Below are 19,778 nucleotides of genomic sequence, written 5' to 3' on the forward strand. Positions count from 1 at the left end.
CACAAGTTCGTGCTGTAGGTGTGAGCTCGTGTAAAAAGAATAATGTATTCTGAGCAATTTTCTGTTGCTACAGAGGGTGCGTAAGCACTGGACTGAGGACCTAAATCTAGATTCCGTGTATTATTTTACCGAAGTAATATTACATGAATGTCAGCCATGTATTGTGACGGCCCTCCATATCAGGACTGCATCACGTTATTTCATACATATGTTAGACTTGGGAGCATCCATTCCTACTTAGCTGTATTGCACTCTCTGTCAGTTCCATTTATGAATCCTCTGTATTCTCTTTCATCTTCTGCACATTTGTGTTTTTTCGTTTTTCAAATTCAATACTTCTGAAACGAGCTGTAGCTCGCGTTGTTGCTGTTTGTAGGTTTCCGCCCTCTGTTGGAGGCCAGACGCTATCGTTTAGCTGGCGTGGTTGCTGTTGTTTGTCTTCTGCTCGTGTTGACTGGCGCCACTCGGTTTCGCAAGAGTTGCCTGTCCGCTAGTGGCAGCAGCGACGGTTATCGATATGTAGCAACTGTTACCCTATCTTTGGGGCGACGTGGTTGTTTTTCCGGGTCTTGTGAGCGGGCCAGTTCGGTTGGGGACTCAGGAGGAGCCAGGTCCGTGCAATGCCAGAACACGCTGGGACCACTGGCGGTACGCATGGACTGCCAAATGGAAGGGGTGTGGTCACGAGGGTGCACGACCTGGTCTTAAACCGGATCCAGCAAGCTTTAAGATGTGTGCATTTCGATCCAAGTAGAGAAACCTCCACCATTGTGATATCTCGCGATTCTCCAGTGACTTGTGCTCCTGTCAAAGCTCGTAGTGTAAAAAAATGGTTCAAATGGCTCTGAGCATTATGGGACTTAACTTCTGAAGTCATCAATCCCCTAGAACCTAGAACTACTTAAACCTAACTAACTTAAGGACACCACACACATCCATGCTCGAGACTGGATTCGAACCTGGGACCGTAGTGGTCGCGCGGTTCCAGACTGTAGCGCCTAGAACCGCTCGGCTACTCCTGCCGGCTGCTCGTAGTGTCGCCGAGGTGAAGAGCAGCGAGTGGAGTGGTTGTGGAAGGCAAGTCTGATTAGCTTTATTGTTTACTGCGTTCAACTTGTATCAATTTGTTGAGTTCAAGCAGCGGTATTTTTTCTTGCCTGGTGGCCGCTAACGCCCCAGTTACCATCCCTGGGGGTAAGTGTATGTAACGGTAGTGCACGTTTCCTCGCCTTGCCACTCCTGTCCGGTAAGGCGTGTAGTTTTGACAGCTTTCTTGATTGTAGGCCGGTTGGTGATTCTTCTACTCCGGTGGTAGTGATTCCTTTGATTCCTTTCTCGTTCCAGGCGCTCTAAGCACAGTATTCTGGAGACGTAGTGCAGACCGACGGTTCTGGCTTTGGCGTATTGTTCCATCGTTGCATTTGGTTTATCTGACGTCAGGTAGCTTCACCATGATTGTAATTAGTCATTCGTTAGACTGCCACTAGTCTGAGTTACCATCTTGTGAAGTGAGTGCAACTCTTGGCAGCCTATTTCATCGCTCGCGAAAGTGTTTGTTGCCGGACCTTCTCAGAGGTCGATTCCTGGAGCACAGTCTGTGGCCCCTTGGTTCTTGGAAGGCATGTGCATTCTAAAAGGAGGTCTGATGGCCAGTAGTTCCGTGTAACGCTCCTTCAGTCCACGCCTTCTGCGAGTATGATCTGCCTCTGTACCCTTTAAGGAACTTATGTACTGGTCCTTGTGTTTTATTATTGTATTATTTATTACAATACCTTGGAATGCCTACTTTAAAGGTTATATATGTCTAGTTAATAGTTCTGGTCGCTTTCTGGAATAAATGTAGCAGTGTAGTGTTCAGTGGATGTTAAGGGTTGTGTTAAAATGTTTACCATCATCTTTTTTCACCCGTTTGGTGATCAGTTGCTTGTTTTTAATTAACCCTTGCTATTGTATTTGCTGTTTTACAACAGGTTTCTAAATTTTTTATATTATTGCCGTTCCTGGCATGTAAGGCCTTCAGCAGTGATTGTGGTCACTTGCCTTAAAATTCTAATTTGGTATTTGATTTTACAAAATGGTTCAAATGGCTCTGAGCACTATGGGACTCAACTGCTGAGGTCATTAGTCCCCTAGAACTTAGAACTAGTTAAACCTAACTAACCTAAGGACATCACAAACATCCATGCCCGAGGCAGGATTCGAACCTGCGACCGTAGCGGTCTTGCGGTTCCAGACTGCAGCGCCTTTAACCGCACGGCCACTGCGGCCGGCTATTTGATTTTACACAGTAAGCCTTTAAAACCTTATTTACTGCCATTCCTGGCGTCTGATGCCATCTGCTGTGTTTGTGGCGAATTGCCTTTAATATTTCAATACCTGTAATTGGTAAGTTGCTGCGAGTTTTAAACAACTCTTAATTTATTGCCATTCCTTGAGGGTAATGCCTTCTGCCCAGATCACAGTGGGTTGCTTCTAAAAAATTACCTGCTATATCTGTATTTAATAGCGATTTGCTAAATTGTAATTCACTGAAAACACTATTATTTACACAGTTGTTTATTCCTTCATTAGTAACGTGTAGTACTTTTATTTATTTTTAGGTCTGAAATTACTGGTTTAAAATAAATTGTGTGTAACTGTAAAAGGCAACCAATAGTAACTGATTACGGCCCCGTTCACAATCGTAACCGAATCCTGCCTTCCCTTGACTACCAGGTTTCAACTTCCTATCCACGGATTTTTAACACTCTTTGTCTTCCTACGTTCATTCAACTTTTGTGTACATTCTACAACCAGTAAATTATGGTCGCAGACCACAACTGTCCCTGAAAATGTCTTACAGTTAATAATCTGGTTTATAAATCTCTATAGTACCATAATATTATCAATATGAAATCTTCTTATGTCCGCAGACCCCTTACACGTTTAAAATCATCTTTCAGGATTCTTAAAACAGCGCTGAATTAGCCAACATGATAAGAGATGTTTCAACATCGGAAGGAACCCCTTTAGTTTCAGTGGACTTCAAAAATCTGTATGCAAGGAGAGAAAAAGCCTTTGACTCTAATTAGCAACGTGTTCGATGTTAGATCGTGTAGTCCCGCTACAGTGGCAGCATAAGAACATTTAACACAAGTACACATACGAATTAAAGTTTTTCTGTATAGTCTTGGCATGTGCTGCGATCATCCTGTCGTGAAAGAGGATAACTTAATAAGGGGCAATGTCTCTTTTCGTTTTGGTCTGCTATTCATATCAATTTTTTTTTTTAATAATCACTCACTTTACTTGCAATGTGGGCATGTTCTTAGGACGTGTTCAGTATCCTGTGGCTCTTTTGAACTTGTTAACCTCTGTTCACATAATTTTTAAGGTAACTTAGAACATGATATCACAAACTGCTAAACAGCGCACAAAACAAGATGACGGTCAGAACAAAGCTTGTTTCTATTTAACTATTAATATGTCGATTCTGGCGTTGCCAGTCACATGCAGTGTCTTCTGCACATCTTGCAGTAGCATCACTGCTGTTGGAAGAAAAAAATATATTACAAAATTAGAGACTGAAAATTTAAAATTAAAAAGTAGTTATAAGAATTCGTTTTAAAGTATTTCAAATATTTTGCTGCGAGCTAGTTTCATATATAAGCTTATTTTTTATGTATTTTGTACTGTAAGGTTACTGAACTGAAATTTGTAAAAAATGTGAGTTCTTGAACTCCGTCATTTCATTTATGGTCCCGATTTTCCACTTTTAGCCCTGGATGAATATTTCCATATCCTCCATAACGTCCAGTTTGCAACTCGCATCTAATGTGTGCGGTACATTGAGATCGTTGTCTATTACACCACTGTATCTTGTTTCGTTTATTTGATTTGCTATAGTCGGCTTATTAGCTTTCTCGAGTCTGAAACAGTGTCCAATGTAGTACTTGTTGCAATGTTTGCATGTAACTTTATAAATAGCTGACATGTTCACTTTCTCCACTGGCTGTGAGATGTTATGAACCAATTTCTTCCTGAAGTTGTTGTTAATGGCAGTGACCCTAACACCTGTAGTTTTAAAAAGCTTGACTATTTCGTCTGAAACGGCAACTAAATATCGTATAGTTGTATACTTGGGTTTTTGTATGTTGGGGATGACGATTGTGTCAGATTTTTCGCATTGACGGAAAAAACAGGCTACACCAAAAAATAATTAATGTAAAGTAATGAAACTTTGAGAATACATTTCTCTGGGTAACATACACTACGTAATCAAAAGTATCCGGACGCCTTGGTGAAAATGACTTAAAAGTTGTGCGCCCTCCTTCGGTAACGCTGGAAATCAATATGGTTTTTGCCCACCCTTAGCCTCGATGACAGCTTCCACTCTCGCAGGCATACGTTCAGTCGGGTGACGGAAGGTTTCTTGGGGAATGGCAGCCAATTCTTCACGGAGTGCTGCACTGAGGAGAGGTATCGATGTCGGTCGGTTAGGTTGGTGCGATGCCGGCATTCCAAAACATCCCAAAAGTGTTCTGTACGATTCAGGTCAGGGCTCTGTGGATGACAGTCCATTACAGGGATGTTTATGTCATGTAACCACTCCGCCGCATTCCGTGCATTATGAACAGGTGCTCGCTCGTGTTGAGAGATGCAATCGCCATCCCCGAATTTCTCTTCAACGGTGGGAAGCAAGAAGGTGCTTAAAACATCAATGTAGCCCTCTGCAGTGATAGTACCACGCAAAACAACAAGGGGTGCAAGCCCCCTCAATCAAAAACACGACCACACCATAACGCTACCGTCTCCTAATTTTACTGTTGGCGGTGCACACGCTGACAGACGACCTTAACGGGGCATTCGGCATACCCACACCCTACAATCGGATCGCCACATTGTGTACCGTGATTCGCACACCACACAAAGTTTTTCCACTGATCAATCGTCCAATGCTTACGCTCCTTACACCAAAAGAGGCGTCGTTTGTCATTTCCCGGCGTGATGTGTGACGTATGAGCAGGACTCGACCCTGAAATCCGTTTTCTCAACTCCCACCGGACTGTCATAGTACTTGCAGGGGATCTTGATGCAGTTTGGAATTCCTGTTTGATGGTGAGGGTAGATGTCTGCTTGTTACACATTATGACCTCCATCAACTGTCGGCGTTCTCTGCCAGTCAACAGACGAGGTCGGCCTGTAGGCTTTTGTGCCGTACGTGTCTCTTCACGTTTCGCTTCACTATCACATCGGAAACAGTGGACGTAAGGATGTTTAGGAGTGTGGAAATCTCACGTACAGACGTATGACGCAAGTGACATCCAACCACCTGACCACGTTCAAAGTCCGTGAGCTCCGCGGAACGCCCCACTCTGCTCTGTCGCGATGTCTAATAACTACTGAGTTCACTGATATGGAATACATGGCAGTAGTTGGCAACACAATGCATTTAATATGAATAACATATGTTTGTGGCGTATGCGGATACTTTTGATCACATAGTGTGTTTAAGTGATCAATACTGCAAGACCACAGGTAAATGTAAGCATGAGATAAGCCACTGCAAGTGTGCAATTCTGGCGTATTAATAACCGGTGAACCGCCAGGATGTTGAATGCGTGCATTCAAACGTGCATGCACGTAGTACAGTTTGCAGATGTCAGTTTGCGGGATGGAATTCCATGCCTCTTGCACCTGGTCGGTCAATACCTGGATGGTTAATGCTGTTTGTGGATGACGTTGGAATTGTCGTTTGATGACGTCCCTCATGTGCCCGACCGGAGCCAGATCTGGTTTTAGAGCAGGCCAAGGCTACATGTCGACAGTCTATAGAGCATGTTGGGTTACAACAGCGGTATACGGGTGAGCGTTGCTCTGTTGGAAAACACCCCCTTGAAAGCTGTTGGTGAATGACATGACAAAAGGTCGAATCACCGGACTGACGTACAGATTTGCAGTCAGGGTGCGTGGGACAACCATGAGGGTACTCCTGCTGTCATACGAAAGCGCAGCCCTGACCTAAACTCTAGATTGCAGGCCTTGAACTGGTTTCTTTCTAACCTCTACACGGCCATAACTGGCACCAAGACGGACCAAGATTTCATCACAAAATACAACAGACCTCCACCTTGCCTTCCAATGAGCTCTCGCTTCGCACCACTGAAATCGCAAATGGCTGTGGGTTGGGTTCAGTTCCAATGGTTCAAATGGCTCTAAGCAATGTGGAACTTAACATCTGAGGTCATCAGTCCCATAGACGTAGAACTACTTAAACCTAACTAACCTAAAGGAATCACACACGTCCATGCCTGAGGCAGGATTCGAACCTGCGACCGCAGCAGCCGCGTGGTTCCGGACTGAAGCGCCTTGAACGGTGGGTTCAGTGGAATGTGCGCTACAAGGAGTCTGGTTCGGAGTTCTCTTTGAAGAAAGCAATTTCTAACAGTTGGCTGTGTCACTGTAGTCCTAACTCTTGCTCAAATTGCTGCTGGAGATGCAGTACGATGCCCCAGAGCCTTACGTCGGACACGATGGTCTTCCCTCTCGGGAGGCCACCTGGCCATCAAGAGCTCGGTCATCTTCCGACCGTACATTGTCGTGACAACCGGTGTCAGCAATGATGTATAGTGGCTACGTTCCTGCCAAGTCTTTCTGTAGACTCGCAGAGGGAATATCCAGATTATCGTTTCCCTATTACTCGCCCTCGTTCAAACTCAGTGAGTTTTTTATACTGGCGTCTTTGTCGACTTAAAGGCATTCTTGACTAATATCAACTTACACGTTCAGTCTCAAAGATGACTAACGCTCAGGACCATTTCAGCGTGTATTTAAAGCAGACATGATTTGCATCCTCATAGTGGCGCTAATAGCGTCACTTTTATGCGACTGGTACGAATTTCGAACAGACATCATCTTTCAGATGCACAAAAACGCCCACTAACTATCTTTATGTCACACAGTTCCTTCTCATTGCTGCGATTTTTTTCCGTCGGTGTATTTTATGTTCACTATAGCTGTTCTAATGTGCGGCGTATTTGATTATGTTTTTATCTGTCTGATGGTCAGCAGCATCAATTTCAAATACTTGTGCCCTGTTTATAAAGGATCTGAACGCAGTTTGTTTATGTGAGTTGGAGTCTCTGGAGGATTTGTCAATGACACTGTTCGGTTGGTTTTCTGAGTAAATTAATGTTTAGGGATTTGTTTGTAATGATTATTTACGTATCTAAGAATTTTATTTTATTATCTTTTTGTTGTTCTATAGTGACGTGGATGTTATTGTGTCAGTTATTAGACCTGAGGAGTTATCCGAAATCGAACCCAGATACTTTTGCACTGAAGGCAGCTGCGCCAACCATTTTGCTATGGAGGCGGTTAATTTATCTTCTCCCACTCTTGTAATCGGATTCCGTACCCTTGTATGCACTCCACAAAGAAAAAGGAATCTGAACATGACAATGTCAATGCACTGACTGTATATTGCATTTCACAACTGATCGGATGCCCAATTGTTTTTATTTTCAAAGTACAAACGTTATCAAATAGAATGCTGTATATAGTATTCTAACAGCCGGCGATAATTAAATGATCGAGTCAGAAACTGTTGACAGTTCTGAAATGTGACTTCTTTCAAATATGCGTGAGCTGCAAAGCATCTCTTGCGTAAAACATATCGAAATAAAGCACATGGAATTTCTATGTTATTTAGCATGTGTAGTAATAATTCTGTGTTATGTCAGGAGGAAAAAAGGAAATAAAAGCTCACTGGTGATATCAGAACATTACTGAAAGTGGTTTCGCCGGAACAAATAAAGCGTTTCACATAAAAATGAACGCACAGTTTCAGCGAACAGCTTCGATATATAAAAGGCTGCTCCAGGAAGCAATTAACCAATAACAAGAGGTGATAATACGAATGATTCTGAAGGAGAAGTACCAGATCGTCAATTTATTATGATCTTTAGATTGTACGTAGTTAATTTCATGCTCTGTTGAAAATTTGCAATGTTTCTGTCGAACCTATGTAGAACAGCTTTTCTTACAGGATACGTGTAAAATTCGTTTGTGAGTACGGCCGCGCGCTGACGATTTACCGAGAGCTAATACAGTGGCTTAAATGTGACTGAAATGAGCGCACAGATCTTGTAAAATACCAATGTTCATAGTGGAATACGAATATAATGAGAGCAAAGACTGTGTTTTCTATACCAGATGTGCTACTGGACTTAACTAACAATTTGTCTGTGCAACAGATGGGACGATCAGAAGAAACCACTTCATTTTAGATTGGAAATTAACTTCTCGGGACTGTTTGTCGAACACATTTCGGAGCCACAAATGACATCAATAATTTCATTTCCTCTTTCTCACGCTGTCACCAGTGCATATTGCCGTCTTTTGAAATTGTGGAGCAATGTTTGTAATGAATATCGTTCATGAATGTACACTTTATACGTGGGTGGTTAGAATAGCCAACACTTTGAGATGGTACCGTTAGATACCTGACAGCTTTTCTGCATCCAAACATTATTGTGTGTGATGGAGTACCAAAATGAACTAATAAGTGGTTGTACTCGATAAACTCATAAGTTAAGCTGTTGATAATTATCGGTAGTTTCCCTCTATTTTTCTTTTTAGTTATTTTTCCCGTTATATTTTGCCTTTTTCTTTAATATCAACCTTTTCACTATTTTTCAGAAGCAGACACGATAACACAGGTACTGCTGGAATGTATGCTGAATTTATTACAAGTTTTTGATATAGATTAATGAGCATACGAAATAATATAAGGTAGTCCTAATCATTCATTTAACTACTTATTTAACTCCAGATTTCGTACAGAATATTCATAAATCAGTATAACCCGATATAAGGGCGTCTACTATCGTTTCAATGTGTGGTCCAACAACTCCTAATTCAGATAGTTTTCATGTCTCTTCTTCTTCGCCTTGAACGAGAATTGACACAGAGCCGGAAAGAAAGATTTAGGTGCTCGTATGAGCTGCTAATTGATAGCGAATCCGCGGAAAAGCGTTCTTCACAAACGTAACCGAGAGTCCTGTAAGAAAACGGATTATTAAAAGTATTAGTACAGAAAGTTATGTCCATTCACTTTTTGAAATATGTTTATTTCGATAAACTAGATTCTGAATCTTATAGGCTTGTCTTCCGATGTGACACTCATAAGTTACACTTCGGAAATATTCGGTATGCCATCATTGCTTCTAGAATATCCATAATGGATAAGTTTGAACTGATTTATTTTTGATGCAGCCAGGGGAGGCAAAATGTCACAATTGCGAGCAATGGTAACGGTGCATATGAAAGTGAATAAGCAATATATTACCTCTAAGACCTTATAGTTGATTTCCATTTCAAATTAATGATGATAAATACCACTGGCTCTTCACTGAATTGTTCAGATGCCTTTTAAGTTTTACAATCTCCAACGTGGCTGGAGACTGCCACTGGAGTGTACTCTTCGTCTAGCAAAAGGTGAAAAACCAGCCAAATTAGTTGCAATTGTGCAAGGCTTATTGACAATCCCTTGACCCAGTTTTCGAAGCCTTCAGAAACGTCCTTCTTAGAAAGATCGACGATTTACACCTAAAATGGTTAACATTATATAAATGTTAAAATACGTGTACAAGGCAAGGGTAGAAACAAATCACTGACTTCAAAGAATTTTTCCACTTACTGGTTACAGTATGCGGAGTTAGTTAAATATGCAGCCGTAAGGCACAAATGCAGATCAAATTCACCTTCATAATAATACAACCACAAAATATCGTGCTGAATGCCACTGTAAAGTGCTTCACAAATGGCATTGCACCGAAGTCTCTTGAGTTAACGTAACTTTAGGACGCGAGAGGGCAGTACTTGTATGGGTGGAAGAAGTGCACAAAATTGCGGGAAAGAATAGCATTGAAATAGGTAGAAAACGACTAAACCATTAAAACATCAATATAGAAAAGAGGGACTTCCTCCCTGTATGGAGGCATAAAAGACAAACATCGGTCTTTTATTTCGTTATCACCAAATTGGGCCTTATCTCTAGACGTCCACAGAGCGCAATAGGTCTTTCCCCGACGTCATCTGTTATTTTAGGGCAGAATGAATGTATTCCCTTAAACGGTTGCAAATCCTAATTGCCATCACTGCTCTTGATATGACCAAGTTTCTGCCTTCTGTCTTTTCCAAAACGACTATACAATTTTGCATCCAGATAAAAGTGAAGTTTCTGGCTCGTAAAGGACTTCTGGTTTTACAACTGCATTATAATATCTTAATCTAACATCTTTAGAAAATGAATTTTACTGTACTGATTTCTCACTTTCAAGTGCGCTCTGTTTATTATTTCAGTTATGACTTCAGTTGCTTCCTTTCAATTTTTATGTTTACGCTTACAACGTTGGCTGTTTTCTTCATATTACCCTTCTTGGTTTTTAAAATTATTCTTGAGTTGCTTTCATTGTTTGTGCTTCCTTTCTTTATTTTTATATTTTTGTTCGGTTTTCAAAATACTGTAACAGCTTTCTGTAGACAACTTAGTGAAATGTTGCATTATAAAGTAATTTTGAATAGCATGTTCTCACAGCATCTGAGATATTACTTCAAATGGAATTAAACGTGATGACATGCGCATACGAGGCGAGAAAATAATTCTTATTGTACTTGTAAATTTTGCGTGTTGACTTCTCTCTCTGACCAACCCCACGAACGGTGATTCAGCAGGATCTTCGTGTCCATTCACTAAGGTTATCACGACAAACACGAAGCCTAGGTATTATTGGCACTGCATAGGAGTGATTGTTACAGTTTTCGTTGCCAATTAAACTCCTACTGTGTAGACGTGTTATGGTGATCGTATACTGTAATTTCACAAACTACAGATCTGGCTTCTAACAGTTACTTTTCCACTGAGCAGAGTATGAGTGACACATCATCACATTTTAAATCGGAAATATTGTTTAAAGTTTCTGCACTCAGTATTGTCCCCAGAATATCGTACTGGATCCTTGACGTTAGTGATTAGTTACACGTGAACAATTCAGTCGGTAAGATGATCAGCAATAGTCGACTTTTTTAAATCATTACCGTCCGGCGGGCCCGGCATTATTCTTTTCCTAAAGGCACTGAAAACGTTGATTGTGTAAAGATAACGACGCTGTACTGCTTTGCACCACTCCCATATGTGTGGACCCTCACTTTCTGTATAGAAAGTATCTACAACACTCGTTGGTCTCTGTCTTATTGTTTTTCTGTTGATCTGTACTACTTTTGCGTCTTCTTGAATTGTTCCTTGATTGATATACGATACGTTTGCGCCTTGTATTTCCAGTACAGATGTTTACTGAGAACAGAAGCACATTCGCGAAGCATTTCGAAGACCTTTGCGTACACTTTTTGCGTAGCTTAACCTTTATTCAATAATCCCTCATAAACTCCCTCAAACACACAGCTATCCACATACTTGATAAACCTCTACGAGCACATACTTATCTTTAAATTTTGTCTGGCACAATGAACAATATCGTTCAAGAGACAAATTGGAAATAACTCCAATCTCCCAGTTACGGCCAAGAATTTCAGGGAGAGGTGGAATTCCCCCCTCCCCCCCCCCCTCTCGCCCCCCACCGCACTCGCCGCATATTCCTACCCAGTAGGCACAATGCTCTACTCCCAGCTTGTTGGGATTTAGGTGAAGCGACTGAAGTTCTGCAACAGCTCTTCCTGATATCTGGGCTTCAGAAAGAAAAAAAAAAGCCAGCTGCAATATTCCTTCCACGTCACTGCCTTCCCGAAAAATGTGAACTAACTTAACAGTTTCATTCTGACCACAAAATATTCTGTTGTAATAAGGTCCAATTTGTTATCCGTAGGTTTTTCCAGTAGATAAGGGCATGAAAACGCTTGTTAAACTCAAATGGGAATCCTTGGGGGAAAGATGACGTTCTTTTTGCGAAACGCTCTTGAAAAATCCTGGAGAACATTCATTTTCAGTTAACTCCAGAACGATTAGGTTGCCAACGCCAACGTTCATCTCAGGAACACGAAGACTCGTACGAAGACATACTGACAGTCGTTTTTTTCTCGGTCCATTTGCGATTGGAATAAGAAAGGAAATAGCTAGTGCCGGTATGTGGCAACCCACGTATACACCACACTTTGTATGGCAGAGGGTATGTATATAGATCTTGGTGTAGAGTTCATGACCATAACAAAAGTAAGCCATAACTGAAGGGATTAGAGTGTCATAAGAGGAATCGTGAAATAATTACAAAGGTCAGACAAAGTCCAGATCCGACGTTGCTTGCTTGCTTATGCATAGTCATCAAAATGTCCATAAAAAGCACACTAGGGCATAAATTAATAATGTAGACAATAAGATTAGAACAACATGGGATATTGTGATACGTGAGTCAGGACAATAAGGCATTCCACAAGATTCTGTTGCAGTTAAACTAAATGACCGATGTTGTGAGTGATAATTCACATACATGAGAATTCTTTATGCTCTAACCCCTAATTTGTAATAAGACAATGCAGCATAATATTAAATTTTCAAGTTGATCATCCAAACGTCTCTTTCTTGCGGTAACAGACTTGATGAAAATGTGTCAGATAAGAGAGATGTTTGAGTAGGTAGCGACACTCTGTCAAATTCCCGCGAGTGCGTCTTTGGAAGCGTTTCCCATCAGGTGATTGCTTGAGCCTTGTGAAGTGTACCGTACGTGCATCAGCGGGATGAACATTTTTACCTTGCTAATGTGAAAAACCTGTGAGTAGCTGCTCTACCCTGGAGGCTGTACTTATAAAATATATAATGGATTGCTGATGGTTTCACATGCAGCTGAGAGATTTAGGGCTCGACAGTGCCCGAACTAAAAAAAAAAAAAAAAAAAAAAAAAAAAGTGTTTCAGCGTATAGGAATTAATTTTCGGACTATCTTCTTCTATACTGTCGCGTCAGCTTCCATTTACGCTCAATATTTTGACGAAGGTGCTAGTTGTATTACCCAAGCGCAGCCACCGAGAACGTGTGTTAACTTGACTGTACTCCAACCAGGTATTTTTAATCACACATTTCTACAGCTAAATCTACATATATATGATTAGTTTTCAGGAGGGTTTAATGAACCACCTAAATGCTATTTCTTACCGTTCCACTCTAGAAAATCGCGTGGGATAAACGAACACTTAAATCTTTATTACGATGATCATTTCTTCCTATGTAGGAGGGCACCAAAAAGAGATTTTCACTTTCTGAGGAAAATTTTGGTTACAGACATTTCATGAGAAGGTCGTGCCCCAACGAAAAACGCCTTTTAATGATTGTGACAACAGTTCGCGTATCATATTCGGGGTGCACTCTTTCTCCTATTTCTTGACAATGCAAAACGAGTGGCCCTTCTTTGGACTTTTCGATGCCGTCCGTCAGTCCTCACTGATGCGGAACCCACAACGCAAGCAATGCTCCAATAGAGGGCAGACGTACGTCGAGTAAGTAGTGTCATTGGCAGTCCTGTTGCTATTTCTAAGTTTTCTGTCAATAAATCACAGCCTTTGGTTTGATTTTCCTACAACATTATCTTTGTGATCGTTCCAGTTTCAGTATTTAGTGGAAATGTTCCTTGGATTTGTGTGATTTATTGTGTAACCTGGTTCCTTTTAGTTATCGTGCGCATAATTTCACACTTTTCATTATATCGAGTCAATTGCCACTTTTCGCACCATACAAATTTCTTGTCGAAATAATTTAGCAACTGGTTTTAATTTCTGGTGGCTTTCCAAGACGGAAAATGATAGCATCATCTGCAAACAATGTAAGAGAGCTATTCAGATTGTCTCATAGATTGTTTATGCAGATCAGGAACAGCAGAGGACCTGTAACACTTCCTTGGGAAACGCCAAATATTACATCTATCTTACTCCATGACTTTCGGCAGTTACTAAGAAATGTGGCAGTCACACAAGTGAGACGATACTGCATATGCACGCAATTTGATTTGAATTCGCCTCTGGCAAACGGTATAAAAAGTGAAACGTCCCCTTAGAAAACTTAATGAATTACTGTGCTGATAAACCTCTAACATTATTTGATTTTCAAACAGCTGAGCAGAACTGAACGTACTCAGACATTTCGCTCTTTACCTATTCTGATCAACACTAAACTGACACACAATATTTTTAGCGCAACGCAATCTGACTTTCAATAATCCCTACAAAAGAATGGCCCTGACTAACATTAACCTATACCTTTCACAAATCACTAACCTCACAAAAATCTTCGTTACTCGAACTACTGCAATACAGCGAGCGCCACTACTGCCAGCTAAATAAAAGATTCAAACTACTGAAGGCATTAACTACTGATAGGCATAGTTAGCAAATGAAAGATTTTGATAGAAAGAAACAATGTATTTACCTTAATAGTGTTCAAAAGTCATAATATATATAGCAGTTAATGGCATCCAGTCTTACAAATTTACTGTCTCTGATGGACATACGTCCAGATCATCCGCTCTCAAAACTCCGCCATTTCTCTCCCCACATCCATCACTGCTGGCGGCTCACCTCAAACTGCGCAACGCTACGCGCTGCTAACACCCAACTGCCCAACACTACAATAGCGAATATTACAACAATGCCAACCAGCTACAGACTGCACACAGCACATCCAGTGATTTTCATACAGAGCGCTACGTGGCGTTACCAATATAAAACCCTAAACAGCCTACTTACAAAAGCTTTCTGCAAATCTAAAAATATGAAATCAATTCGACATTCCCTGTCGATGTCATTCATTACTTCGTGAGACTCTAAAGCTAGTACTATTACATAACGACAGAGATTTTCAGAATCACTGTTGGGTGTTTGTCAGAAAATTGTTTTCTTGTAGGTAATTCATAACGTTCGATCACGGTATAAGTTCCAAAATCCTACTGCAAGTTAACGTTAACGACACGGATCTGTAATTCAGCGGTTTATTCCGATTTCCTTACTTCGGTGTTGGTGTGACTTGTACAGAGTCTTTTGGTCTTTCGACGAGATAGCGATTGTATGTGATCGCTAGGTATGGAGCTATTGTATCAGCATACTGTGAAAGATATGTCACTGGCGTAGAATCTGGACCGGAGACTTTGCCATTATTAAATGATTCAAGCTGATTAGCGCTATCGAGGATGTCTAAGTAATTCATGTTGGCAGTTGTTCTTGATATGAATTCAAGAATATTTACTACGTGTTCTTTGGTGAAGGAATTTTGGAAGACTGTGTTTAGTAACTCTGCTTTAGTGGCACTGTCATCTGTAACATCACCATTGATGTCACACAGTGAAAGTGTAAGTAGCCTGTTTACGTGTTTGTATGTTGGCAGCGCTATGCAGTGCGATAGACTGCATTAATATCACTGACAGCACCGTGCGCCCTCTGTAAGAGACTCTGTGGTTGGAAGGACTCGCAGCTAGAAGCTAATAGTTAACAGTGTTGGAGGTTAGAAGTAAGGTTAGCGCGAGAGGACGGTCTGGACGTGTGTCCGTCATGGAGATTTAATGTCGGTTGGACATGGATTGTAAAATGTGGGTAGAGGAATTATTGACGATTATATGTTTTCTGGAACTGGGTTTCACCGACTGTTATATAATTTTTGGAACTGGATGTCACACGATTAAGGTAAAATCTGCTAAATGCATTGTTTGCTCTGCAACAAAATCTTTCCTTTGATAACCACATGCCTATTAGTCGTTAGAACCTACAGTAGTTAGAATCTTTTTATTTAGCTTGCTGTATACTTGCTGTATTTGCTGTAGTTCGTGTCATGAAGATTTTTTGTGAGGTAAGTGACTTACGAAATCTATGGGTTATTGTTAGGATTTCTCCTAATTCAGGGTCATTCTTTTGTGATAATTAATACTCAGATTGCGTTGCGCTTGTATATTGTGGGTCATTAATGAATTGAATAAGTTTGAGCTGCATTTGTCAGGAATAATTCTGTAGGTCAGTGTTGAAAGGCTAAAGACAAGCAAAGTGTTTATACATTCAGTTTCACTCAGCAGTTTAAGTAAAAGCGTAGAGGTTTCAGCTTCTAATTTAAGTTTATGTAGAAGTTATATTTAGAAGTTTCGCCTGTCGATCCTTAGCCGAGGATACCTCACTGGAATCTTTTGATTTCCTTGTAGTTTGAATAATTTGTGCATGATTAGAAATTAGTTATTGTTTAGTGCTAGCGCGTAACTGTATGTATGGAATTCCTTTTGTAGTTGTAATTTCTTATTATTGTACTGTATTGTAATGAGCAAAGCAATTGTGGCATTCATGTGAATTTGCGCTAAGTATCTCGCTGTCGCTTTTGCAACTAATTAGATATTGATTATTTTCGGTGCTATCTAAGTCTATCTTTTTAGTTTTGGCTTTCCATATTGTTTTTTCTGTGCTATCGTGTGAAATATGTGTGATAAACATGGCGTGTGAAAAGTGAAGACTAGGGTGCAAAGTAAATTGAGAAATGACAGTGATGGCGAGCGTAGCTTGTTAGCACCAACTTGTAATGAATTGACAAATATAAAAAGTTAATAATTTGGTAATTGTGGATAAGGACATAAAGGTGTGGACAGTGAAGCAATCAGTGAACAGGGAAGTATTGTCGATCACTCGGTCGGTAACTGTTCGGCTCAGGAATCCGAAACAAGAGGACGAAATCTTGCAAATACCATAGATTCAGGTTTTGCGTCATTACCCTTTTCTCAATTAAGTCAAAATTCATTCTTTGCTCTTCAAAATACGAATATTGTCGGTACAAAAGGACTGCCGAAAAGCCAAAAGCAACATGTTTCATTTACTAATACATTGTTATTGCAATTAATGCAACAAATGGAACAAAATCAGAAACAATCACAGCAACAAATGGACAAAATCAGAAACTAACACAGCAACAACTCCAAAAGTTATACATAATTGAACAAACGCTTGAACAAACACGTGAGGGTTTAACCTCTGAGCTACTTAAAATCGAATCGAGATGTCAAAAAATTTATGAAGATGTGAAATCAGAAACTTGTGAGCATTTTCAGCCTATTTTTTCACGACATGAAAACGCATTACAGAATCTTGAAGCAGCCATAAAACAACTGCAGATCACTGTTCACGAAAATCTCGACACCTTGCAGGCCTAAATTGACTCATTTGCATCTACCGATAAGGTTACGCATCTTGCAAAAAATGAGGAAAACTTAAAGGACACAGTGCATCCGATTTCGACACAAATGGCCACTCTAAAATTTGGTTCCGAAAAACACACGGAGGAAATCAGCACATTATCGAAAGGGTAGCCAAACTTTCGGATCATTTAACAAATTTATCTAAGAAGGTAGATGATGATTTGAAAGATACAAGACCGGTAGCCTTTACTGACACAGAAGAGTACGAGGAAATTAGAAAATTCAGAGTCAGAAATTAATACGCAACACAAAAGAGAAATGCGGGAAATACAAAATCGCCGGCTGGAGTGGCCGAGCGGTTCTAGGCGCTACAGTCTGGAACCGCGCGACCGCTACGGTCGCAGGTTCGAATCCTGCCTCGGGCATGGATGTGTGTGATGTCCTTAGGTTAGTTAGGTTTAAGTAGTTCTAGGTTCAAGGGGACTCATGACCTCAGAAGTTAAGTCCCATAGTGCTCAGAGCCATCTGAATCCATTTTGAAATACAAAATCAGTTGGTAAACGTGATACAAGAACTACATATTTCAGAGGATACTCGCGTCCCGACACAGGAAGAGGGATTTAGAAATACGGAAAAGTCACAAAGTAATAACGCAGAGTATTTCGGAGATTTTGCAAGGAGTTGACAAGGTGCAGCGAGCCTTGAGAAGGAACCGCCGACACGACGTAAGAATGACCGATTTACAACTCGCCGTCATGATGATTTTGACTATAAGCTCTTCATCACTACGCGTAAATTTAAAACAGTCAAGAGTCCAGTAATTAAATTCATCCACAAACTTGGCTTCATCAATTTTCTCATTGTTTTCCGCCTAATTGGTCATTAGAGCACAGATTAGAATTGATGTGTGGCTATTTAGAGAATTAACCATCTGTGAGAATGCGATCGGTTATTTCCGACTGTCACAGAGAAGGAGATTTTTATCATGCCTTCCTTCCTGCACATTGGTCTCAGGCTACTAAAGATCGAGTAAAACACAATATTACACTGATGAAACATTTCTAACAGTCTGAATTTTCCAGCAATGTAAAATATTTTGAAGATATGTTACACAAGAATCAGTATTTGGCAAACTCGTACAGAACTCATCCGCATTTGCTTAATTAAATTGCCTGACTCTTAAGACATGTTATTTTAGCTGAGCATTGTGAAAATGACATCGAAGCTTTTCACGGACTTTTGCAAGAAATGGAAATCGACACAGAAAGTCGCGTGGTGCGAAAACAGGAAAACCACAACAATTACAGATCACATCCGTCACAATTTCGTGACGACAGAAATAATAACCGGACACGAAATGGCTACTCTTCTAATGCAAATCGTGATCAAAACAGACACCACTCGTATGATAACCATTGGCAGAATAATAATAGTTACAAAGATACATCACATTTCCGTAGCAATGACTATGACAGAGATAACCGCAGAAACAGGCAAAATGGGAACCAGGAAAATTATTATCAACAGAGACAAGATGACTTCATATGCAACAGCCCATCTTGTAATTACGATTCTGGGAGAGATTCTCCACCACGTGATCGACAAGAAAGAAATTTCAGAAATTACCGACATGACGACGGATGCTATAGTTTTGACAACAGACCAGAATTCGTTCAGAAGTGGCGTGATTCAAATGGCTGACATTGTAGAAATTAGACCTCCAAATCCCAGTAGCAACGTGTGACAACAAAGAGATAAGAGACAATGACTCACACCGCAGGCAGCCACAAAACGTACCTATGAAACTGACGACGTAGCTGGCATGAATATCAATTAATACAGCAATTTTACGAGTCGACTTCTATGGGGAACAGATGACACAGTCATAAGAATGTTCGTCTGGTCCCCATAGAAGCGGACTCATAAAATTACTGTCTTAATTGATATTCATGACAGCTACATACATTTTTCCATGTTAGTTGCACGATTACGTCAAGACTATAAAGTCCACATTCTTGGAACATATACTACTAATGAGCTTTTACTCTAACATTTTGGTTTACTTGAAAAGACATTTTGTATTTAAAGTACTTTCTGGGGATCACAGATGAGACGGTATTTGGTTTGTGATGGCAACAAGGTCGATTGCCGAAAAATTGTGTCCTTTTTACACTCACACCAGGCTGTTCACCTGAGATTTATTTCGTCAGTATTTGGTTTGTTTGACAGCTACACGATTATAGTACGACGCTACTTAGGAGTAACACAATTTTCGTTATTGCTAATCACACAGTTCGATTGCGTTGCACTTATGGAATTGTACTTTGTAATTTGTGAACAGTTCATATATTTTTGGAACCACTGTGTATTGTGAGAGCTTTGAGAGATATAATTTGTATGAGATCATGATTTTTGAAGTACGTATGAGGTAGATGACACTATTGAAAGGAGCAAGAGAGAATTTTTTTAGAGATTTTGAAATTATTGTAGGAAGCTAGGACGATTTTGAGATGTGATTGATGTGTTATGATGATATTTTTACTATGACGATGTGTATTATGTCATTGATATATGGTTATGATCATTATCAAAAGTGAGTATATATATGATTGTGAATACCGCAATGCCACTGGAAAGT

The sequence above is a fragment of the Schistocerca americana genome, chromosome 7, assembly GCF_021461395.2.
Source record: "Schistocerca americana isolate TAMUIC-IGC-003095 chromosome 7, iqSchAmer2.1, whole genome shotgun sequence".
Lineage (NCBI taxonomy): Eukaryota > Metazoa > Arthropoda > Insecta > Orthoptera > Acrididae > Schistocerca > Schistocerca americana.